At 44.3% G+C, this 22500-nt stretch overlaps 27 non-coding genes across 27 annotated transcripts in view; 19 read left to right on the top strand and 8 right to left on the bottom strand.

The window, feature by feature from the left end:
* The first annotated feature begins 673 nt into the window (after positions 1–673).
* TRNAA-CGC (transfer RNA alanine (anticodon CGC)) lies at positions 674–745 on the top strand. The gene has a single exon. It is a non-coding gene; the product is annotated as a tRNA-Ala (tRNA).
* A 199-nt stretch (positions 746–944) lies between these two features.
* On the bottom strand, positions 945–1017 carry TRNAM-CAU (transfer RNA methionine (anticodon CAU)). Its single transcript has one exon. It is a non-coding gene; the product is annotated as a tRNA-Met (tRNA).
* Positions 1018–2229: 1212 nt separating this feature from the next.
* On the top strand, positions 2230–2301 carry TRNAA-CGC (transfer RNA alanine (anticodon CGC)). The gene has a single exon. It is a non-coding gene; the product is annotated as a tRNA-Ala (tRNA).
* A 199-nt stretch (positions 2302–2500) lies between these two features.
* Positions 2501–2573, bottom strand: TRNAM-CAU (transfer RNA methionine (anticodon CAU)). The gene has a single exon. It is a non-coding gene; the product is annotated as a tRNA-Met (tRNA).
* Positions 2574–3785: 1212 nt separating this feature from the next.
* On the top strand, positions 3786–3857 carry TRNAA-CGC (transfer RNA alanine (anticodon CGC)). The gene has a single exon. It is a non-coding gene; the product is annotated as a tRNA-Ala (tRNA).
* Positions 3858–5126: 1269 nt separating this feature from the next.
* Positions 5127–5212, top strand: TRNAY-GUA (transfer RNA tyrosine (anticodon GUA)). The gene is given in 2 exon segments: positions 5127–5163; positions 5177–5212. It is a non-coding gene; the product is annotated as a tRNA-Tyr (tRNA).
* A 129-nt stretch (positions 5213–5341) lies between these two features.
* TRNAA-CGC (transfer RNA alanine (anticodon CGC)) lies at positions 5342–5413 on the top strand. Its single transcript has one exon. It is a non-coding gene; the product is annotated as a tRNA-Ala (tRNA).
* A 1484-nt stretch (positions 5414–6897) lies between these two features.
* TRNAA-CGC (transfer RNA alanine (anticodon CGC)) lies at positions 6898–6969 on the top strand. The gene has a single exon. It is a non-coding gene; the product is annotated as a tRNA-Ala (tRNA).
* Positions 6970–7168: 199 nt separating this feature from the next.
* On the bottom strand, positions 7169–7241 carry TRNAM-CAU (transfer RNA methionine (anticodon CAU)). The gene has a single exon. It is a non-coding gene; the product is annotated as a tRNA-Met (tRNA).
* A 997-nt stretch (positions 7242–8238) lies between these two features.
* Positions 8239–8324, top strand: TRNAY-GUA (transfer RNA tyrosine (anticodon GUA)). The gene is given in 2 exon segments: positions 8239–8275; positions 8289–8324. It is a non-coding gene; the product is annotated as a tRNA-Tyr (tRNA).
* A 129-nt stretch (positions 8325–8453) lies between these two features.
* TRNAA-CGC (transfer RNA alanine (anticodon CGC)) lies at positions 8454–8525 on the top strand. Its single transcript has one exon. It is a non-coding gene; the product is annotated as a tRNA-Ala (tRNA).
* Positions 8526–10009: 1484 nt separating this feature from the next.
* On the top strand, positions 10010–10081 carry TRNAA-CGC (transfer RNA alanine (anticodon CGC)). The gene has a single exon. It is a non-coding gene; the product is annotated as a tRNA-Ala (tRNA).
* A 199-nt stretch (positions 10082–10280) lies between these two features.
* TRNAM-CAU (transfer RNA methionine (anticodon CAU)) lies at positions 10281–10353 on the bottom strand. The gene has a single exon. It is a non-coding gene; the product is annotated as a tRNA-Met (tRNA).
* A 997-nt stretch (positions 10354–11350) lies between these two features.
* TRNAY-GUA (transfer RNA tyrosine (anticodon GUA)) lies at positions 11351–11436 on the top strand. The gene is given in 2 exon segments: positions 11351–11387; positions 11401–11436. It is a non-coding gene; the product is annotated as a tRNA-Tyr (tRNA).
* A 129-nt stretch (positions 11437–11565) lies between these two features.
* TRNAA-CGC (transfer RNA alanine (anticodon CGC)) lies at positions 11566–11637 on the top strand. The gene has a single exon. It is a non-coding gene; the product is annotated as a tRNA-Ala (tRNA).
* A 199-nt stretch (positions 11638–11836) lies between these two features.
* On the bottom strand, positions 11837–11909 carry TRNAM-CAU (transfer RNA methionine (anticodon CAU)). The gene has a single exon. It is a non-coding gene; the product is annotated as a tRNA-Met (tRNA).
* A 1212-nt stretch (positions 11910–13121) lies between these two features.
* Positions 13122–13193, top strand: TRNAA-CGC (transfer RNA alanine (anticodon CGC)). Its single transcript has one exon. It is a non-coding gene; the product is annotated as a tRNA-Ala (tRNA).
* Positions 13194–13392: 199 nt separating this feature from the next.
* On the bottom strand, positions 13393–13465 carry TRNAM-CAU (transfer RNA methionine (anticodon CAU)). The gene has a single exon. It is a non-coding gene; the product is annotated as a tRNA-Met (tRNA).
* Positions 13466–14677: 1212 nt separating this feature from the next.
* TRNAA-CGC (transfer RNA alanine (anticodon CGC)) lies at positions 14678–14749 on the top strand. Its single transcript has one exon. It is a non-coding gene; the product is annotated as a tRNA-Ala (tRNA).
* Positions 14750–16233: 1484 nt separating this feature from the next.
* TRNAA-CGC (transfer RNA alanine (anticodon CGC)) lies at positions 16234–16305 on the top strand. The gene has a single exon. It is a non-coding gene; the product is annotated as a tRNA-Ala (tRNA).
* A 199-nt stretch (positions 16306–16504) lies between these two features.
* On the bottom strand, positions 16505–16577 carry TRNAM-CAU (transfer RNA methionine (anticodon CAU)). The gene has a single exon. It is a non-coding gene; the product is annotated as a tRNA-Met (tRNA).
* Positions 16578–17574: 997 nt separating this feature from the next.
* On the top strand, positions 17575–17660 carry TRNAY-GUA (transfer RNA tyrosine (anticodon GUA)). Its single transcript is given in 2 exon segments — positions 17575–17611; positions 17625–17660. It is a non-coding gene; the product is annotated as a tRNA-Tyr (tRNA).
* Positions 17661–17789: 129 nt separating this feature from the next.
* On the top strand, positions 17790–17861 carry TRNAA-CGC (transfer RNA alanine (anticodon CGC)). Its single transcript has one exon. It is a non-coding gene; the product is annotated as a tRNA-Ala (tRNA).
* A 199-nt stretch (positions 17862–18060) lies between these two features.
* Positions 18061–18133, bottom strand: TRNAM-CAU (transfer RNA methionine (anticodon CAU)). Its single transcript has one exon. It is a non-coding gene; the product is annotated as a tRNA-Met (tRNA).
* A 1212-nt stretch (positions 18134–19345) lies between these two features.
* TRNAA-CGC (transfer RNA alanine (anticodon CGC)) lies at positions 19346–19417 on the top strand. Its single transcript has one exon. It is a non-coding gene; the product is annotated as a tRNA-Ala (tRNA).
* A 1484-nt stretch (positions 19418–20901) lies between these two features.
* TRNAA-CGC (transfer RNA alanine (anticodon CGC)) lies at positions 20902–20973 on the top strand. Its single transcript has one exon. It is a non-coding gene; the product is annotated as a tRNA-Ala (tRNA).
* A 1484-nt stretch (positions 20974–22457) lies between these two features.
* The window catches only part of TRNAA-CGC (transfer RNA alanine (anticodon CGC)), a 72-nt gene continuing 29 nt past the window's right edge, over positions 22458–22500 (top strand). The window contains exon 1 of the tRNA in view: positions 22458–22500. This exon is cut by the window's right edge and continues 29 nt beyond it. This is a non-coding gene — a tRNA (tRNA-Ala).

Below are 22500 nucleotides of genomic sequence, written 5' to 3'. Positions count from 1 at the left end.
TAGAAAAACGGAATATTTTGTTTATCTCAATCACCTTCAATCTACAGATTTTTCCGTTCTCTTTCCTTTTGAAAATGCATCCAAAATGCACTTTCTTGATGCTGGGTGCGTAGTAATGACTCCCATAACTTTCTGTCATTTCTTTCATGGTTCCGCGCAGCCATCCATTTGCCACCAATGCTGCCCAAGGTCTTTGTATCAAAGTTCCTTTCCTTTCTGTAAAATTGAAATTTGGAGCACCCCTGCTTATCCCCAAGCCAAGACAGAACATGAACTTTGGTCTGAAATCCTCCTTTGGGGTGATAAGATGTACCTTACAGTGTGCTCTAAGAACTGGTGACTTTGAGAGGGAGCTGCAGGTAATGTTCATGATTTTCATCGATCTGCTCCTGATCCCCACCCCCACAACCTTTCTTGAGCGAGAGATAATTACAGCGCTGAAAGATACTTCAGCCACTCCTTCGATAGCTCAGTTGGTAGAGCGGAGGACTGTAGCATAAAGTCAGACATCCTTAGGTCGCTGGTTCAAATCCGGCTCGAATGATTTTTTGCTTCGATTTCCATATATTTCACTTTTATTCAAACAATACCTTCCATTGATTATGATCGAGACTTTGCAGTCCCTGGGTTTCAGGGATTCCTTGCATCCATCAAACAGCTCGAGGGCAAAAGTGGGGATGTAGCTCAGTGGTAGAGCGCATGCTTCGCATGTATGAGGTCCCGGGTTCAATCCCCGGCATCTCCAGGAGCCTCTGTTCCTTATCTTGGCTTTTTTCCAGAAGGCTAGCCTGCCATCATGCAGAAAGAAGAAGTTTGTCATGCAGTTGGGGTGAGAGCCCCACTTAAATAGTCAGACATTTGCTTTGGAAAAATCTTTGAACTAGGCATAGTTTGCGCATTTCAAGAAAATCGGAGAATTTTGCATTCCAAAAGAAGGAAATAAATGCCCTCTCTGAGGATCGAACTCAGGACCTTCAGATTATGAGACTGACGCGCTGCCTACTGCGCTAAGAAGGCTGTATATAGGCATCTGTACATAAGACCATGAAGATCATCCAGGTACAAGGCTGAAGGATTTTCCTGACTGACATTGTATACTGCAGAGTCGAATGGGGTGATGTGGCCGTCGGTTCAATGCAGGGTTTCCAATCATACAGTCAAACCTTGCAGAAGTGGGGATGTAGCTCAGTGGTAGAGCGCATGCTTTGCATGTATGAGGCCCCGGGTTCAATCCCCGGCATCTCCAGACTTTTGCCATGCTTACCTTGGATTTTGGGCCGAAAGCTAGGCTGGCATCATGATGAAGGAAGAGATATGTCCTCCAACCGGGATGAGGACCCCGCTTAATCTGTCAGACGTTTGCCTTGAAAAATCCCATGAAATGGGGCTATCTCATTTTTGATGATTATAGATCAAAAGAATCCTACTTGTTGAAGACATCAAAGTGATGATTCATCTTGACAACCATAATGCTTTGATGATAGAAATCTGTCGCATCTCTCTTGATGATTGGTAAGGGTTCTTCTTCTAAACCAGAGACTCTTTACAGTAGCTTTTAGAAAAACGGAATATTTTGTTTATCTCAATCACCTTCAATCTACAGATTTTTCCGTTCTCTTTCCTTTTGAAAATGCATCCAAAATGCACGTTCTTGATGCTGGGTGCGTAGTAATGACTCCCATAACTTTCTGTCATTTCTTTCATGGTTCCGCGCAGCCATCCATTTGCCACCAATGCTGCCCAAGGTCTTTGTATCAAAGTTCCTTTCCTTTCTGTAAAATTGAAATTTGGAGCACCCCTGCTTATCCCCAAGCCAAGACAGAACATGAACTTTGGTCTGAAATCCTCCTTTGGGGTGATAAGACGTACCTTACAGTGTGCTCTAAGAACTGGTGACTTTGAGAGGGAGCTGCAGGTAATGTTCATGATTTTCATCGATCTGCTCCTGATCCCCACCCCCACAACCTTTCTTGAGCGAGAGATAATTACAGCGCTGAAAGATACTTCAGCCACTCCTTCGATAGCTCAGTTGGTAGAGCGGAGGACTGTAGCATAAAGTCAGACATCCTTAGGTTGCTGGTTCAAATCCGGCTCGAAGGATTTTTTGCTTCGATTTCCATATCTTTCACTTTTATTCAAACAATACCTTCCATTGATTATGATCGAGACTTTGCAGTCCCTGGGTTTCAGGGATTCCTTGCATCCATCAAACAGCTCGAGTGTAAAAGTGGGGATGTAGCTCAGTGGTAGAGCGCATGCTTCGCATGTATGAGGTCCCGGGTTCAATCCCCGGCATCTCCAGGAGCCTCTGTTCCTTATCTTGGCTTTTTTCCAGAAGGCTAGCCTGCCATCATGCAGAAAGAAGAAGTTTGTCATGCAGTTGGGGTGAGAGCCCCACTTAAATAGTCAGACATTTGCTTTGGAAAAATCTTTGAACTAGGCATAGTTTGCGCATTTCAAGAAAATCGGAGAATTTTGCATTCCAAAAGAAGGAAATAAATGCCCTCTCTGAGGATCGAACTCAGGACCTTCAGATTATGAGACTGACGCGCTGCCTACTGCGCTAAGAAGGCTGTATATAGGCATCTGTACATAAGACCATGAAGATCATCCAGGTACAAGGCTGAAGGATTTTCCTGACTGACATTGTATACTGCAGAGTCAAATGGGGTGATGTGGCCGTCGGTTCAATGCAGGGTTTCCAATCATACAGTCAAACCTTGCAGAAGTGGGGATGTAGCTCAGTGGTAGAGCGCATGCTTTGCATGTATGAGGCCCCGGGTTCAATCCCCGGCATCTCCAGACTTTTGCCATGCTTACCTTGGATTTTGGGCCGAAAGCTAGGCTGGCATCATGATGAAGGAAGAGATATGTCCTCCAACCGGGATGAGGACCCCGCTTAATCTGTCAGACGTTTGCCTTGAAAAATCCCATGAAATGGGGCTATCTCATTTTTGATGATTATAGATCAAAAGAATCCTACTTGTTGAAGACATCAAAGTGATGATTCATCTTGACAACCATAATGCTTTGATGATAGAAATCTGTCGCATCTCTCTTGATCATTGGTAAGGGTTCTTCTTCTAAACCAGAGACTCTTTACAGTAGCTTTTAGAAAAACGGAATATTTTGTTTATCTCAATCACCTTCAATCTACAGATTTTTCCGTTCTCTTTCCTTTTGAAAATGCATCCAAAATGCACTTTCTTGATGCTGGGTGCGTAGTAATGACTCCCATAACTTTCTGTCATTTCTTTCATGGTTCCGCGCAGCCATCCATTTGCCACCAATGCTGCCCAAGGTCTTTGTATCAAAGTTCCTTTCCTTTCTGTAAAATTGAAATTTGGAGCACCCCTGCTTATCCCCAAGCCAAGACAGAACATGAACTTTGGTCTGAAATCCTCCTTTGGGGTGATAAGATGTACCTTACAGTGTGCTCTAAGAACTGGTGACTTTGAGAGGGAGCTGCAGGTAATGTTCATGATTTTCATCGATCTGCTCCTGATCCCCACCCCCACAACCTTTCTTGAGCGAGAGATAATTACAGCGCTGAAAGATACTTCAGCCACTCCTTCGATAGCTCAGTTGGTAGAGCGGAGGACTGTAGCATAAAGTCAGACATCCTTAGGTCGCTGGTTCAAATCCGGCTCGAATGATTTTTTGCTTCGATTTCCATATATTTCACTTTTATTCAAACAATACCTTCCATTGATTATGATCGAGACTTTGCAGTCCCTGGGTTTCAGGGATTCCTTGCATCCATCAAACAGCTCGAGGGCAAAAGTGGGGATGTAGCTCAGTGGTAGAGCGCATGCTTCGCATGTATGAGGTCCCGGGTTCAATCCCCGGCATCTCCAGGAGCCTCTGTTCCTTATCTTGGCTTTTTTCCAGAAGGCTAGCCTGCCATCATGCAGAAAGAAGAAGTTTGTCATGCAGTTGGGGTGAGAGCCCCACTTAAATAGTCAGACATTTGCTTTGGAAAAATCTTTGAACTAGGCATAGTTTGCGCATTTCAAGAAAATCGGAGAATTTTGCATTCCAAAAGAAGGAAATAAATGCCCTCTCTGAGGATCGAACTCAGGACCTTCAGATTATGAGACTGACGCGCTGCCTACTGCGCTAAGAAGACTGTATATAGGCATCTGTACATAAGACCATGAAGATCATCCAGGTACAAGGCTGAAGGATTTTCCTGACTGACATTGTATACTGCAGAGTCGAATGGGGTGATGTGGCCGTCGGTTCAATGCAGGGTTTCCAATCATACAGTCAAACCTTGCAGAAGTGGGGATGTAGCTCAGTGGTAGAGCGCATGCTTTGCATGTATGAGGCCCCGGGTTCAATCCCCGGCATCTCCAGACTTTTGCCATGCTTACCTTGGATTTTGGGCCGAAAGCTAGGCTGGCATCATGATGAAGGAAGAGATATGTCCTCCAACCGGGATGAGGACCCCGCTTAATCTGTCAGACGTTTGCCTTGAAAAATCCCATGAAATGGGGCTATCTCATTTTTGATGATTATAGATCAAAAGAATCCTACTTGTTGAAGACATCAAAGTGATGATTCATCTTGACAACCATAATGCTTTGATGATAGAAATCTGTCGCATCTCTCTTGATCATTGGTAAGGGTTCTTCTTCTAAACCAGAGACTCTTTACAGTAGCTTTTAGAAAAACGGAATATTTTGTTTATCTCAATCACCTTCAATCTACAGATTTTTCCGTTCTCTTTCCTTTTGAAAATGCATCCAAAATGCACGTTCTTGATGCTGGGTGCGTAGTAATGACTCCCATAACTTTCTGTCATTTCTTTCATGGTTCCGCGCAGCCATCCATTTGCCACCAATGCTGCCCAAGGTCTTTGTATCAAAGTTCCTTTCCTTTCTGTAAAATTGAAATTTGGAGCACCCCTGCTTATCCCCAAGCCAAGACAGAACATGAACTTTGGTCTGAAATCCTCCTTTGGGGTGATAAGACGTACCTTACAGTGTGCTCTAAGAACTGGTGACTTTGAGAGGGAGCTGCAGGTAATGTTCATGATTTTCATCGATCTGCTCCTGATCCCCACCCCCACAACCTTTCTTGAGCGAGAGATAATTACAGCGCTGAAAGATACTTCAGCCACTCCTTCGATAGCTCAGTTGGTAGAGCGGAGGACTGTAGCATAAAGTCAGACATCCTTAGGTCGCTGGTTCAAATCCGGCTCGAAGGATTTTTTGCTTCGATTTCCATATCTTTCACTTTTATTCAAACAATACCTTCCATTGATTATGATCGAGACTTTGCAGTCCCTGGGTTTCAGGGATTCCTTGCATCCATCAAACAGCTCGAGTGCAAAAGTGGGGATGTAGCTCAGTGGTAGAGCGCATGCTTCGCATGTATGAGGTCCCGGGTTCAATCCCCGGCATCTCCAGGAGCCTCTGTTCCTTATCTTGGCTTTTTTCCAGAAGGCTAGCCTGCCATCATGCAGAAAGAAGAAGTTTGTCATGCAGTTGGGGTGAGAGCCCCACTTAAATAGTCAGACATTTGCTTTGGAAAAATCTTTGAACTAGGCATAGTTTGCGCATTTCAAGAAAATCGGAGAATTTTGCATTCCAAAAGAAGGAAATAAATGCCCTCTCTGAGGATCGAACTCAGGACCTTCAGATTATGAGACTGACGCACTGCCTACTGCGCTAAGAAGGCTGTATATAGGCATCTGTACATAAGACCATGAAGATCATCCAGGTACAAGGCTGAAGGATTTTCCTGACTGACATTGTATACTGCAGAGTCGAATGGGGTGATGTGGCCGTCGGTTCAATGCAGGGTTTCCAATCATACAGTCAAACCTTGCAGAAGTGGGGATGTAGCTCAGTGGTAGAGCGCATGCTTTGCATGTATGAGGCCCCGGGTTCAATCCCCGGCATCTCCAGACTTTTGCCATGCTTACCTTGGATTTTGGGCCGAAAGCTAGGCTGGCATCATGATGAAGGAAGAGATATGTCCTCCAACCGGGATGAGGACCCCGCTTAATCTGTCAGACGTTTGCCTTGAAAAATCCCATGAAATGGGGCTATCTCATTTTTGATGATTATAGATCAAAAGAATCCTACTTGTTGAAGACATCAAAGTGATGATTCATCTTGACAACCATAATGCTTTGATGATAGAAATCTGTCGCATCTCTCTTGATCATTGGTAAGGGTTCTTCTTCTAAACCAGAGACTCTTTACAGTAGCTTTTAGAAAAACGGAATATTTTGTTTATCTCAATCACCTTCAATCTACAGATTTTTCCGTTCTCTTTCCTTTTGAAAATGCATCCAAAATGCACTTTCTTGATGCTGGGTGCGTAGTAATGACTCCCATAACTTTCTGTCATTTCTTTCATGGTTCCGCGCAGCCATCCATTTGCCACCAATGCTGCCCAAGGTCTTTGTATCAAAGTTCCTTTCCTTTCTGTAAAATTGAAATTTGGAGCACCCCTGCTTATCCCCAAGCCAAGACAGAACATGAACTTTGGTCTGAAATCCTCCTTTGGGGTGATAAGATGTACCTTACAGTGTGCTCTAAGAACTGGTGACTTTGAGAGGGAGCTGCAGGTAATGTTCATGATTTTCATCGATCTGCTCCTGATCCCCACCCCCACAACCTTTCTTGAGCGAGAGATAATTACAGCGCTGAAAGATACTTCAGCCACTCCTTCGATAGCTCAGTTGGTAGAGCGGAGGACTGTAGCATAAAGTCAGACATCCTTAGGTCGCTGGTTCAAATCCGGCTCGAATGATTTTTTGCTTCGATTTCCATATATTTCACTTTTATTCAAACAATACCTTCCATTGATTATGATCGAGACTTTGCAGTCCCTGGGTTTCAGGGATTCCTTGCATCCATCAAACAGCTCGAGGGCAAAAGTGGGGATGTAGCTCAGTGGTAGAGCGCATGCTTCGCATGTATGAGGTCCCGGGTTCAATCCCCGGCATCTCCAGGAGCCTCTGTTCCTTATCTTGGCTTTTTTCCAGAAGGCTAGCCTGCCATCATGCAGAAAGAAGAAGTTTGTCATGCAGTTGGGGTGAGAGCCCCACTTAAATAGTCAGACATTTGCTTTGGAAAAATCTTTGAACTAGGCATAGTTTGCGCATTTCAAGAAAATCGGAGAATTTTGCATTCCAAAAGAAGGAAATAAATGCCCTCTCTGAGGATCGAACTCAGGACCTTCAGATTATGAGACTGACGCGCTGCCTACTGCGCTAAGAAGGCTGTATATAGGCATCTGTACATAAGACCATGAAGATCATCCAGGTACAAGGCTGAAGGATTTTCCTGACTGACATTGTATACTGCAGAGTCGAATGGGGTGATGTGGCCGTCGGTTCAATGCAGGGTTTCCAATCATACAGTCAAACCTTGCAGAAGTGGGGATGTAGCTCAGTGGTAGAGCGCATGCTTTGCATGTATGAGGCCCCGGGTTCAATCCCCGGCATCTCCAGACTTTTGCCATGCTTACCTTGGATTTTGGGCCGAAAGCTAGGCTGGCATCATGATGAAGGAAGAGATATGTCCTCCAACCGGGATGAGGACCCCGCTTAATCTGTCAGACGTTTGCCTTGAAAAATCCCATGAAATGGGGCTATCTCATTTTTGATGATTATAGATCAAAAGAATCCTACTTGTTGAAGACATCAAAGTGATGATTCATCTTGACAACCATAATGCTTTGATGATAGAAATCTGTCGCATCTCTCTTGATCATTGGTAAGGGTTCTTCTTCTAAACCAGAGACTCTTTACAGTAGCTTTTAGAAAAACGGAATATTTTGTTTATCTCAATCACCTTCAATCTACAGATTTTTCCGTTCTCTTTCCTTTTGAAAATGCATCCAAAATGCACGTTCTTGATGCTGGGTGCGTAGTAATGACTCCCATAACTTTCTGTCATTTCTTTCATGGTTCCGCGCAGCCATCCATTTGCCACCAATGCTGCCCAAGGTCTTTGTATCAAAGTTCCTTTCCTTTCTGTAAAATTGAAATTTGGAGCACCCCTGCTTATCCCCAAGCCAAGACAGAACATGAACTTTGGTCTGAAATCCTCCTTTGGGGTGATAAGACGTACCTTACAGTGTGCTCTAAGAACTGGTGACTTTGAGAGGGAGCTGCAGGTAATGTTCATGATTTTCATCGATCTGCTCCTGATCCCCACCCCCACAACCTTTCTTGAGCGAGAGATAATTACAGCGCTGAAAGATACTTCAGCCACTCCTTCGATAGCTCAGTTGGTAGAGCGGAGGACTGTAGCATAAAGTCAGACATCCTTAGGTCGCTGGTTCAAATCCGGCTCGAAGGATTTTTTGCTTCGATTTCCATATCTTTCACTTTTATTCAAACAATACCTTCCATTGATTATGATCGAGACTTTGCAGTCCCTGGGTTTCAGGGATTCCTTGCATCCATCAAACAGCTCGAGTGCAAAAGTGGGGATGTAGCTCAGTGGTAGAGCGCATGCTTCGCATGTATGAGGTCCCGGGTTCAATCCCCGGCATCTCCAGGAGCCTCTGTTCCTTATCTTGGCTTTTTTCCAGAAGGCTAGCCTGCCATCATGCAGAAAGAAGAAGTTTGTCATGCAGTTGGGGTGAGAGCCCCACTTAAATAGTCAGACATTTGCTTTGGAAAAATCTTTGAACTAGGCATAGTTTGCGCATTTCAAGAAAATCGGAGAATTTTGCATTCCAAAAGAAGGAAATAAATGCCCTCTCTGAGGATCGAACTCAGGACCTTCAGATTATGAGACTGACGCACTGCCTACTGCGCTAAGAAGGCTGTACATAGGCATCTGTACATAAGACCATGAAGATCATCCAGGTACAAGGCTGAAGGATTTTCCTGACTGACATTGTATACTGCAGAGTCGAATGGGGTGATGTGGCCGTCGGTTCAATGCAGGGTTTCCAATCATACAGTCAAACCTTGCAGAAGTGGGGATGTAGCTCAGTGGTAGAGCGCATGCTTTGCATGTATGAGGCCCCGGGTTCAATCCCCGGCATCTCCAGACTTTTGCCATGCTTACCTTGGATTTTGGGCCGAAAGCTAGGCTGGCATCATGATGAAGGAAGAGATATGTCCTCCAACCGGGATGAGGACCCCGCTTAATCTGTCAGACGTTTGCCTTGAAAAATCCCATGAAATGGGGCTATCTCATTTTTGATGATTATAGATCAAAAGAATCCTACTTGTTGAAGACATCAAAGTGATGATTCATCTTGACAACCATAATGCTTTGATGATAGAAATCTGTCGCATCTCTCTTGATGATTGGTAAGGGTTCTTCTTCTAAACCAGAGACTCTTTACAGTAGCTTTTAGAAAAACGGAATATTTTGTTTATCTCAATCACCTTCAATCTACAGATTTTTCCGTTCTCTTTCCTTTTGAAAATGCATCCAAAATGCACGTTCTTGATGCTGGGTGCGTAGTAATGACTCCCATAACTTTCTGTCATTTCTTTCATGGTTCCGCGCAGCCATCCATTTGCCACCAATGCTGCCCAAGGTCTTTGTATCAAAGTTCCTTTCCTTTCTGTAAAATTGAAATTTGGAGCACCCCTGCTTATCCCCAAGCCAAGACAGAACATGAACTTTGGTCTGAAATCCTCCTTTGGGGTGATAAGACGTACCTTACAGTGTGCTCTAAGAACTGGTGACTTTGAGAGGGAGCTGCAGGTAATGTTCATGATTTTCATCGATCTGCTCCTGATCCCCACCCCCACAACCTTTCTTGAGCGAGAGATAATTACAGCGCTGAAAGATACTTCAGCCACTCCTTCGATAGCTCAGTTGGTAGAGCGGAGGACTGTAGCATAAAGTCAGACATCCTTAGGTTGCTGGTTCAAATCCGGCTCGAAGGATTTTTTGCTTCGATTTCCATATCTTTCACTTTTATTCAAACAATACCTTCCATTGATTATGATCGAGACTTTGCAGTCCCTGGGTTTCAGGGATTCCTTGCATCCATCAAACAGCTCGAGTGTAAAAGTGGGGATGTAGCTCAGTGGTAGAGCGCATGCTTCGCATGTATGAGGTCCCGGGTTCAATCCCCGGCATCTCCAGGAGCCTCTGTTCCTTATCTTGGCTTTTTTCCAGAAGGCTAGCCTGCCATCATGCAGAAAGAAGAAGTTTGTCATGCAGTTGGGGTGAGAGCCCCACTTAAATAGTCAGACATTTGCTTTGGAAAAATCTTTGAACTAGGCATAGTTTGCGCATTTCAAGAAAATCGGAGAATTTTGCATTCCAAAAGAAGGAAATAAATGCCCTCTCTGAGGATCGAACTCAGGACCTTCAGATTATGAGACTGACGCGCTGCCTACTGCGCTAAGAAGGCTGTATATAGGCATCTGTACATAAGACCATGAAGATCATCCAGGTACAAGGCTGAAGGATTTTCCTGACTGACATTGTATACTGCAGAGTCAAATGGGGTGATGTGGCCGTCGGTTCAATGCAGGGTTTCCAATCATACAGTCAAACCTTGCAGAAGTGGGGATGTAGCTCAGTGGTAGAGCGCATGCTTTGCATGTATGAGGCCCCGGGTTCAATCCCCGGCATCTCCAGACTTTTGCCATGCTTACCTTGGATTTTGGGCCGAAAGCTAGGCTGGCATCATGATGAAGGAAGAGATATGTCCTCCAACCGGGATGAGGACCCCGCTTAATCTGTCAGACGTTTGCCTTGAAAAATCCCATGAAATGGGGCTATCTCATTTTTGATGATTATAGATCAAAAGAATCCTACTTGTTGAAGACATCAAAGTGATGATTCATCTTGACAACCATAATGCTTTGATGATAGAAATCTGTCGCATCTCTCTTGATCATTGGTAAGGGTTCTTCTTCTAAACCAGAGACTCTTTACAGTAGCTTTTAGAAAAACGGAATATTTTGTTTATCTCAATCACCTTCAATCTACAGATTTTTCCGTTCTCTTTCCTTTTGAAAATGCATCCAAAATGCACTTTCTTGATGCTGGGTGCGTAGTAATGACTCCCATAACTTTCTGTCATTTCTTTCATGGTTCCGCGCAGCCATCCATTTGCCACCAATGCTGCCCAAGGTCTTTGTATCAAAGTTCCTTTCCTTTCTGTAAAATTGAAATTTGGAGCACCCCTGCTTATCCCCAAGCCAAGACAGAACATGAACTTTGGTCTGAAATCCTCCTTTGGGGTGATAAGATGTACCTTACAGTGTGCTCTAAGAACTGGTGACTTTGAGAGGGAGCTGCAGGTAATGTTCATGATTTTCATCGATCTGCTCCTGATCCCCACCCCCACAACCTTTCTTGAGCGAGAGATAATTACAGCGCTGAAAGATACTTCAGCCACTCCTTCGATAGCTCAGTTGGTAGAGCGGAGGACTGTAGCATAAAGTCAGACATCCTTAGGTCGCTGGTTCAAATCCGGCTCGAAGGATTTTTTGCTTCGATTTCCATATATTTCACTTTTATTCAAACAATACCTTCCATTGATTATGATCGAGACTTTGCAGTCCCTGGGTTTCAGGGATTCCTTGCATCCATCAAACAGCTCGAGGGCAAAAGTGGGGATGTAGCTCAGTGGTAGAGCGCATGCTTCGCATGTATGAGGTCCCGGGTTCAATCCCCGGCATCTCCAGGAGCCTCTGTTCCTTATCTTGGCTTTTTTCCAGAAGGCTAGCCTGCCATCATGCAGAAAGAAGAAGTTTGTCATGCAGTTGGGGTGAGAGCCCCACTTAAATAGTCAGACATTTGCTTTGGAAAAATCTTTGAACTAGGCATAGTTTGCGCATTTCAAGAAAATCGGAGAATTTTGCATTCCAAAAGAAGGAAATAAATGCCCTCTCTGAGGATCGAACTCAGGACCTTCAGATTATGAGACTGACGCGCTGCCTACTGCGCTAAGAAGGCTGTATATAGGCATCTGTACATAAGACCATGAAGATCATCCAGGTACAAGGCTGAAGGATTTTCCTGACTGACATTGTATACTGCAGAGTCAAATGGGGTGATGTGGCCGTCGGTTCAATGCAGGGTTTCCAATCATACAGTCAAACCTTGCAGAAGTGGGGATGTAGCTCAGTGGTAGAGCGCATGCTTTGCATGTATGAGGCCCCGGGTTCAATCCCCGGCAACTCCAGACTTTTGCCATGCTTACCTTGGATTTTGGGCCGAAAGCTAGGCTGGCATCATGATGAAGGAAGAGATATGTCCTCCAACCGGGATGAGGACCCCGCTTAATCTGTCAGACGTTTGCCTTGAAAAATCCCATGAAATGGGGCTATCTCATTTTTGATGATTATAGATCAAAAGAATCCTACTTGTTGAAGACATCAAAGTGATGATTCATCTTGACAACCATAATGCTTTGATGATAGAAATCTGTCGCATCTCTCTTGATCATTGGTAAGGGTTCTTCTTCTAAACCAGAGACTCTTTACAGTAGCTTTTAGAAAAACGGAATATTTTGTTTATCTCAATCACCTTCAATCTACAGATTTTTCCGTTCTCTTTCCTTTTGAAAATGCATCCAAAATGCACTTTCTTGATGCTGGGTGCGTAGTAATGACTCCCATAACTTTCTGTCATTTCTTTCATGGTTCCGCGCAGCCATCCATTTGCCACCAATGCTGCCCAAGGTCTTTGTATCAAAGTTCCTTTCCTTTCTGTAAAATTGAAATTTGGAGCACCCCTGCTTATCCCCAAGCCAAGACAGAACATGAACTTTGGTCTGAAATCCTCCTTTGGGGTGATAAGATGTACCTTACAGTGTGCTCTAAGAACTGGTGACTTTGAGAGGGAGCTGCAGGTAATGTTCATGATTTTCATCGATCTGCTCCTGATCCCCACCCCCACAACCTTTCTTGAGCGAGAGATAATTACAGCGCTGAAAGATACTTCAGCCACTCCTTCGATAGCTCAGTTGGTAGAGCGGAGGACTGTAGCATAAAGTCAGAGATACTTAGGTCGCTGGTTCAAATCCGGCTCGAATGATTTTTTGCTTCGATTTCCATATATTTCACTTTTATTCAAACAATACCTTCCATTGATTATGATCGAGACTTTGCAGTCCCTGGGTTTCAGGGATTCCTTGCATCCATCAAACAGCTCGAGGGCAAAAGTGGGGATGTAGCTCAGTGGTAGAGCGCATGCTTCGCATGTATGAGGTCCCGGGTTCAATCCCCGGCATCTCCAGGAGCCTCTGTTCCTTATCTTGGCTTTTTTCCAGAAGGCTAGCCTGCCATCATGCAGAAAGAAGAAGTTTGTCATGCAGTTGGGGTGAGAGCCCCACTTAAATAGTCAGACATTTGCTTTGGAAAAATCTTTGAACTAGGCATAGTTTGCGCATTTCAAGAAAATCGGAGAATTTTGCATTCCAAAAGAAGGAAATAAATGCCCTCTCTGAGGATCGAACTCAGGACCTTCAGATTATGAGACTGACGCGCTGCCTACTGCGCTAAGAAGGCTGTATATAGGCATCTGTACATAAGACCATGAAGATCATCCAGGTACAAGGCTGAAGGATTTTCCTGACTGACATTGTATACTGCAGAGTCAAATGGGGTGATGTGGCCGTCGGTTCAATGCAGGGTTTCCAATCATACAGTCAAACCTTGCAGAAGTGGGGATGTAGCTCAGTGGTAGAGCGCATGCTTTGCATGTATGAGGCCCCGGGTTCAATCCCCGGCAACTCCAGACTTTTGCCATGCTTACCTTGGATTTTGGGCCGAAAGCTAGGCTGGCATCATGATGAAGGAAGAGATATGTCCTCCAACCGGGATGAGGACCCCGCTTAATCTGTCAGACGTTTGCCTTGAAAAATCCCATGAAATGGGGCTATCTCATTTTTGATGATTATAGATCAAAAGAATCCTACTTGTTGAAGACATCAAAGTGATGATTCATCTTGACAACCATAATGCTTTGATGATAGAAATCTGTCGCATCTCTCTTGATCATTGGTAAGGGTTCTTCTTCTAAACCAGAGACTCTTTACAGTAGCTTTTAGAAAAACGGAATATTTTGTTTATCTCAATCACCTTCAATCTACAGATTTTTCCGTTCTCTTTCCTTTTGAAAATGCATCCAAAATGCACTTTCTTGATGCTGGGTGCGTAGTAATGACTCCCATAACTTTCTGTCATTTCTTTCATGGTTCCGCGCAGCCATCCATTTGCCACCAATGCTGCCCAAGGTCTTTGTATCAAAGTTCCTTTCCTTTCTGTAAAATTGAAATTTGGAGCACCCCTGCTTATCCCCAAGCCAAGACAGAACATGAACTTTGGTCTGAAATCCTCCTTTGGGGTGATAAGATGTACCTTACAGTGTGCTCTAAGAACTGGTGACTTTGAGAGGGAGCTGCAGGTAATGTTCATGATTTTCATCGATCTGCTCCTGATCCCCACCCCCACAACCTTTCTTGAGCGAGAGATAATTACAGCGCTGAAAGATACTTCAGCCACTCCTTCGATAGCTCAGTTGGTAGAGCGGAGGACTGTAGCATAAAGTCAGAGATACTTAGGTCGCTGGTTCAAATCCGGCTCGAATGATTTTTTGCTTCGATTTCCATATATTTCACTTTTATTCAAACAATACCTTCCATTGATTATGATCGAGACTTTGCAGTCCCTGGGTTTCAGGGATTCCTTGCATCCATCAAACAGCTCGAGGGCAAAAGTGGGGATGTAGCTCAGTGGTAGAGCGCATGCTTCGCATGTATGAGGTCCCGGGTTCAATCCCCGGCATCTCCAGGAGCCTCTGTTCCTTATCTTGGCTTTTTTCCAGAAGGCTAGCCTGCCATCATGCAGAAAGAAGAAGTTTGTCATGCAGTTGGGGTGAGAGCCCCACTTAAATAGTCAGACATTTGCTTTGGAAAAATCTTTGAACTAGGCATAGTTTGCGCATTTCAAGAAAATCGGAGAATTTTGCATTCCAAAAGAAGGAAATAAATGCCCTCTCTGAGGATCGAACTCAGGACCTTCAGATTATGAGACTGACGCGCTGCCTACTGCGCTAAGAAGACTGTATATAGGCATCTGTACATAAGACCATGAAGATCATCCAGGTACAAGGCTGAAGGATTTTCCTGACTGACATTGTATACTGCAGAGTCGAATGGGGTGATGTGGCCGTCGGTTCAATGCAGGGTTTCCAATCATACAGTCAAACCTTGCAGAAGTGGGGATGTAGCTCAGTGGTAGAGCGCATGCTTTGCATGTATGAGGCCCCGGGTTCAATCCCCGGCATCTCCAGACTTTTGCCATGCTTACCTTGGATTTTGGGCCGAAAGCTAGGCTGGCATCATGATGAAGGAAGAGATATGTCCTCCAACCGGGATGAGGACCCCGCTTAATCTGTCAGACGTTTGCCTTGAAAAATCCCATGAAATGGGGCTATCTCATTTTTGATGATTATAGATCAAAAGAATCCTACTTGTTGAAGACATCAAAGTGATGATTCATCTTGACAACCATAATGCTTTGATGATAGAAATCTGTCGCATCTCTCTTGATCATTGGTAAGGGTTCTTCTTCTAAACCAGAGACTCTTTACAGTAGCTTTTAGAAAAACGGAATATTTTGTTTATCTCAATCACCTTCAATCTACAGATTTTTCCGTTCTCTTTCCTTTTGAAAATGCATCCAAAATGCACGTTCTTGATGCTGGGTGCGTAGTAATGACTCCCATAACTTTCTGTCATTTCTTTCATGGTTCCGCGCAGCCATCCATTTGCCACCAATGCTGCCCAAGGTCTTTGTATCAAAGTTCCTTTCCTTTCTGTAAAATTGAAATTTGGAGCACCCCTGCTTATCCCCAAGCCAAGACAGAACATGAACTTTGGTCTGAAATCCTCCTTTGGGGTGATAAGACGTACCTTACAGTGTGCTCTAAGAACTGGTGACTTTGAGAGGGAGCTGCAGGTAATGTTCATGATTTTCATCGATCTGCTCCTGATCCCCACCCCCACAACCTTTCTTGAGCGAGAGATAATTACAGCGCTGAAAGATACTTCAGCCACTCCTTCGATAGCTCAGTTGGTAGAGCGGAGGACTGTAGCATAAAGTCAGACATCCTTAGGTTGCTGGTTCAAATCCGGCTCGAAGGATTTTTTGCTTCGATTTCCATATCTTTCACTTTTATTCAAACAATACCTTCCATTGATTATGATCGAGACTTTGCAGTCCCTGGGTTTCAGGGATTCCTTGCATCCATCAAACAGCTCGAGTGTAAAAGTGGGGATGTAGCTCAGTGGTAGAGCGCATGCTTCGCATGTATGAGGTCCCGGGTTCAATCCCCGGCATCTCCAGGAGCCTCTGTTCCTTATCTTGGCTTTTTTCCAGAAGGCTAGCCTGCCATCATGCAGAAAGAAGAAGTTTGTCATGCAGTTGGGGTGAGAGCCCCACTTAAATAGTCAGACATTTGCTTTGGAAAAATCTTTGAACTAGGCATAGTTTGCGCATTTCAAGAAAATCGGAGAATTTTGCATTCCAAAAGAAGGAAATAAATGCCCTCTCTGAGGATCGAACTCAGGACCTTCAGATTATGAGACTGACGCGCTGCCTACTGCGCTAAGAAGGCTGTATATAGGCATCTGTACATAAGACCATGAAGATCATCCAGGTACAAGGCTGAAGGATTTTCCTGACTGACATTGTATACTGCAGAGTCAAATGGGGTGATGTGGCCGTCGGTTCAATGCAGGGTTTCCAATCATACAGTCAAACCTTGCAGAAGTGGGGATGTAGCTCAGTGGTAGAGCGCATGCTTTGCATGTATGAGGCCCCGGGTTCAATCCCCGGCATCTCCAGACTTTTGCCATGCTTACCTTGGATTTTGGGCCGAAAGCTAGGCTGGCATCATGATGAAGGAAGAGATATGTCCTCCAACCGGGATGAGGACCCCGCTTAATCTGTCAGACGTTTGCCTTGAAAAATCCCATGAAATGGGGCTATCTCATTTTTGATGATTATAGATCAAAAGAATCCTACTTGTTGAAGACATCAAAGTGATGATTCATCTTGACAACCATAATGCTTTGATGATAGAAATCTGTCGCATCTCTCTTGATCATTGGTAAGGGTTCTTCTTCTAAACCAGAGACTCTTTACAGTAGCTTTTAGAAAAACGGAATATTTTGTTTATCTCAATCACCTTCAATCTACAGATTTTTCCGTTCTCTTTCCTTTTGAAAATGCATCCAAAATGCACTTTCTTGATGCTGGGTGCGTAGTAATGACTCCCATAACTTTCTGTCATTTCTTTCATGGTTCCGCGCAGCCATCCATTTGCCACCAATGCTGCCCAAGGTCTTTGTATCAAAGTTCCTTTCCTTTCTGTAAAATTGAAATTTGGAGCACCCCTGCTTATCCCCAAGCCAAGACAGAACATGAACTTTGGTCTGAAATCCTCCTTTGGGGTGATAAGATGTACCTTACAGTGTGCTCTAAGAACTGGTGACTTTGAGAGGGAGCTGCAGGTAATGTTCATGATTTTCATCGATCTGCTCCTGATCCCCACCCCCACAACCTTTCTTGAGCGAGAGATAATTACAGCGCTGAAAGATACTTCAGCCACTCCTTCGATAGCTCAGTTGGTAGAGCGGAGGACTGTAGCATAAAGTCAGACATCCTTAGGTCGCTGGTTCAAATCCGGCTCGAAGGATTTTTTGCTTCGATTTCCATATATTTCACTTTTATTCAAACAATACCTTCCATTGATTATGATCGAGACTTTGCAGTCCCTGGGTTTCAGGGATTCCTTGCATCCATCAAACAGCTCGAGGGCAAAAGTGGGGATGTAGCTCAGTGGTAGAGCGCATGCTTCGCATGTATGAGGTCCCGGGTTCAATCCCCGGCATCTCCAGGAGCCTCTGTTCCTTATCTTGGCTTTTTTCCAGAAGGCTAGCCTGCCATCATGCAGAAAGAAGAAGTTTGTCATGCAGTTGGGGTGAGAGCCCCACTTAAATAGTCAGACATTTGCTTTGGAAAAATCTTTGAACTAGGCATAGTTTGCGCATTTCAAGAAAATCGGAGAATTTTGCATTCCAAAAGAAGGAAATAAATGCCCTCTCTGAGGATCGAACTCAGGACCTTCAGATTATGAGACTGACGCGCTGCCTACTGCGCTAAGAAGGCTGTATATAGGCATCTGTACATAAGACCATGAAGATCATCCAGGTACAAGGCTGAAGGATTTTCCTGACTGACATTGTATACTGCAGAGTCAAATGGGGTGATGTGGCCGTCGGTTCAATGCAGGGTTTCCAATCATACAGTCAAACCTTGCAGAAGTGGGGATGTAGCTCAGTGGTAGAGCGCATGCTTTGCATGTATGAGGCCCCGGGTTCAATCCCCGGCAACTCCAGACTTTTGCCATGCTTACCTTGGATTTTGGGCCGAAAGCTAGGCTGGCATCATGATGAAGGAAGAGATATGTCCTCCAACCGGGATGAGGACCCCGCTTAATCTGTCAGACGTTTGCCTTGAAAAATCCCATGAAATGGGGCTATCTCATTTTTGATGATTATAGATCAAAAGAATCCTACTTGTTGAAGACATCAAAGTGATGATTCATCTTGACAACCATAATGCTTTGATGATAGAAATCTGTCGCATCTCTCTTGATCATTGGTAAGGGTTCTTCTTCTAAACCAGAGACTCTTTACAGTAGCTTTTAGAAAAACGGAATATTTTGTTTATCTCAATCACCTTCAATCTACAGATTTTTCCGTTCTCTTTCCTTTTGAAAATGCATCCAAAATGCACTTTCTTGATGCTGGGTGCGTAGTAATGACTCCCATAACTTTCTGTCATTTCTTTCATGGTTCCGCGCAGCCATCCATTTGCCACCAATGCTGCCCAAGGTCTTTGTATCAAAGTTCCTTTCCTTTCTGTAAAATTGAAATTTGGAGCACCCCTGCTTATCCCCAAGCCAAGACAGAACATGAACTTTGGTCTGAAATCCTCCTTTGGGGTGATAAGATGTACCTTACAGTGTGCTCTAAGAACTGGTGACTTTGAGAGGGAGCTGCAGGTAATGTTCATGATTTTCATCGATCTGCTCCTGATCCCCACCCCCACAACCTTTCTTGAGCGAGAGATAATTACAGCGCTGAAAGATACTTCAGCCACTCCTTCGATAGCTCAGTTGGTAGAGCGGAGGACTGTAGCATAAAGTCAGACATCCTTAGGTCGCTGGTTCAAATCCGGCTCGAATGATTTTTTGCTTCGATTTCCATATATTTCACTTTTATTCAAACAATACCTTCCATTGATTATGATCGAGACTTTGCAGTCCCTGGGTTTCAGGGATTCCTTGCATCCATCAAACAGCTCGAGGGCAAAAGTGGGGATGTAGCTCAGTGGTAGAGCGCATGCTTCGCATGTATGAGGTCCCGGGTTCAATCCCCGGCATCTCCAGGAGCCTCTGTTCCTTATCTTGGCTTTTTTCCAGAAGGCTAGCCTGCCATCATGCAGAAAGAAGAAGTTTGTCATGCAGTTGGGGTGAGAGCCCCACTTAAATAGTCAGACATTTGCTTTGGAAAAATCTTTGAACTAGGCATAGTTTGCGCATTTCAAGAAAATCGGAGAATTTTGCATTCCAAAAGAAGGAAATAAATGCCCTCTCTGAGGATCGAACTCAGGACCTTCAGATTATGAGACTGACGCGCTGCCTACTGCGCTAAGAAGACTGTATATAGGCATCTGTACATAAGACCATGAAGATCATCCAGGTACAAGGCTGAAGGATTTTCCTGACTGACATTGTATACTGCAGAGTCGAATGGGGTGATGTGGCCGTCGGTTCAATGCAGGGTTTCCAATCATACAGTCAAACCTTGCAGAAGTGGGGATGTAGCTCAGTGGTAGAGCGCATGCTTTGCATGTATGAGGCCCCGGGTTCAATCCCCGGCATCTCCAGACTTTTGCCATGCTTACCTTGGATTTTGGGCCGAAAGCTAGGCTGGCATCATGATGAAGGAAGAGATATGTCCTCCAACCGGGATGAGGACCCCGCTTAATCTGTCAGACGTTTGCCTTGAAAAATCCCATGAAATGGGGCTATCTCATTTTTGATGATTATAGATCAAAAGAATCCTACTTGTTGAAGACATCAAAGTGATGATTCATCTTGACAACCATAATGCTTTGATGATAGAAATCTGTCGCATCTCTCTTGATCATTGGTAAGGGTTCTTCTTCTAAACCAGAGACTCTTTACAGTAGCTTTTAGAAAAACGGAATATTTTGTTTATCTCAATCACCTTCAATCTACAGATTTTTCCGTTCTCTTTCCTTTTGAAAATGCATCCAAAATGCACGTTCTTGATGCTGGGTGCGTAGTAATGACTCCCATAACTTTCTGTCATTTCTTTCATGGTTCCGCGCAGCCATCCATTTGCCACCAATGCTGCCCAAGGTCTTTGTATCAAAGTTCCTTTCCTTTCTGTAAAATTGAAATTTGGAGCACCCCTGCTTATCCCCAAGCCAAGACAGAACATGAACTTTGGTCTGAAATCCTCCTTTGGGGTGATAAGACGTACCTTACAGTGTGCTCTAAGAACTGGTGACTTTGAGAGGGAGCTGCAGGTAATGTTCATGATTTTCATCGATCTGCTCCTGATCCCCACCCCCACAACCTTTCTTGAGCGAGAGATAATTACAGCGCTGAAAGATACTTCAGCCACTCCTTCGATAGCTCAGTTGGTAGAGCGGAAGACTGTAGCATAAAGTCAGACATCCTTAGGTCGCTGGTTCAAATCCGGCTCGAAGGATTTTTTGCTTCGATTTCCATATCTTTCACTTTTATTCAAACAATACCTTCCATTGATTATGATCGAGACTTTGCAGTCCCTGGGTTTCAGGGATTCCTTGCATCCATCAAACAGCTCGAGTGCAAAAGTGGGGATGTAGCTCAGTGGTAGAGCGCATGCTTCGCATGTATGAGGTCCCGGGTTCAATCCCCGGCATCTCCAGGAGCCTCTGTTCCTTATCTTGGCTTTTTTCCAGAAGGCTAGCCTGCCATCATGCAGAAAGAAGAAGTTTGTCATGCAGTTGGGGTGAGAGCCCCACTTAAATAGTCAGACATTTGCTTTGGAAAAATCTTTGAACTAGGCATAGTTTGCGCATTTCAAGAAAATCGGAGAATTTTGCATTCCAAAAGAAGGAAGTAAATGCCCTCTCTGAGGATCGAACTCAGGACCTTCAGATTATGAGACTGACGCACTGCCTACTGCGCTAAGAAGGCTGTATATAGGCATCTGTACATAAGACCATGAAGATCATCCAGGTACAAGGCTGAAGGATTTTCCTGACTGACATTGTATACTGCAGAGTCGAATGGGGTGATGTGGCCGTCGGTTCAATGCAGGGTTTCCAATCATACAGTCAAACCTTGCAGAAGTGGGGATGTAGCTCAGTGGTAGAGCGCATGCTTTGCATGTATGAGGCCCCGGGTTCAATCCCCGGCATCTCCAGACTTTTGCCATGCTTACCTTGGATTTTGGGCCGAAAGCTAGGCTGGCATCATGATGAAGGAAGAGATATGTCCTCCAACCGGGATGAGGACCCCGCTTAATCTGTCAGACGTTTGCCTTGAAAAATCCCATGAAATGGGGCTATCTCATTTTTGATGATTATAGATCAAAAGAATCCTACTTGTTGAAGACATCAAAGTGATGATTCATCTTGACAACCATAATGCTTTGATGATAGAAATCTGTCGCATCTCTCTTGATCATTGGTAAGGGTTCTTCTTCTAAACCAGAGACTCTTTACAGTAGCTTTTAGAAAAACGGAATATTTTGTTTATCTCAATCACCTTCAATCTACAGATTTTTCCGTTCTCTTTCCTTTTGAAAATGCATCCAAAATGCACGTTCTTGATGCTGGGTGCGTAGTAATGACTCCCATAACTTTCTGTCATTTCTTTCATGGTTCCGCGCAGCCATCCATTTGCCACCAATGCTGCCCAAGGTCTTTGTATCAAAGTTCCTTTCCTTTCTGTAAAATTGAAATTTGGAGCACCCCTGCTTATCCCCAAGCCAAGACAGAACATGAACTTTGGTCTGAAATCCTCCTTTGGGGTGATAAGACGTACCTTACAGTGTGCTCTAAGAACTGGTGACTTTGAGAGGGAGCTGCAGGTAATGTTCATGATTTTCATCGATCTGCTCCTGATCCCCACCCCCACAACCTTTCTTGAGCGAGAGATAATTACAGCGCTGAAAGATACTTCAGCCACTCCTTCGATAGCTCAGTTGGTAGAGCGGAGGACTGTAGCATAAAGTCAGACATCCTTAGGTTGCTGGTTCAAATCCGGCTCGAAGGATTTTTTGCTTCGATTTCCATATCTTTCACTTTTATTCAAACAATACCTTCCATTGATTATGATCGAGACTTTGCAGTCCCTGGGTTTCAGGGATTCCTTGCATCCATCAAACAGCTCGAGTGTAAAAGTGGGGATGTAGCTCAGTGGTAGAGCGCATGCTTCGCATGTATGA

This window comes from Triturus cristatus, chromosome 4_1, assembly GCF_964204655.1.
Source record: "Triturus cristatus chromosome 4_1, aTriCri1.1, whole genome shotgun sequence".
Taxonomy (NCBI): domain Eukaryota; kingdom Metazoa; phylum Chordata; class Amphibia; order Caudata; family Salamandridae; genus Triturus; species Triturus cristatus.
This window is presented reverse-complemented; position numbering and strand designations above follow the sequence as displayed.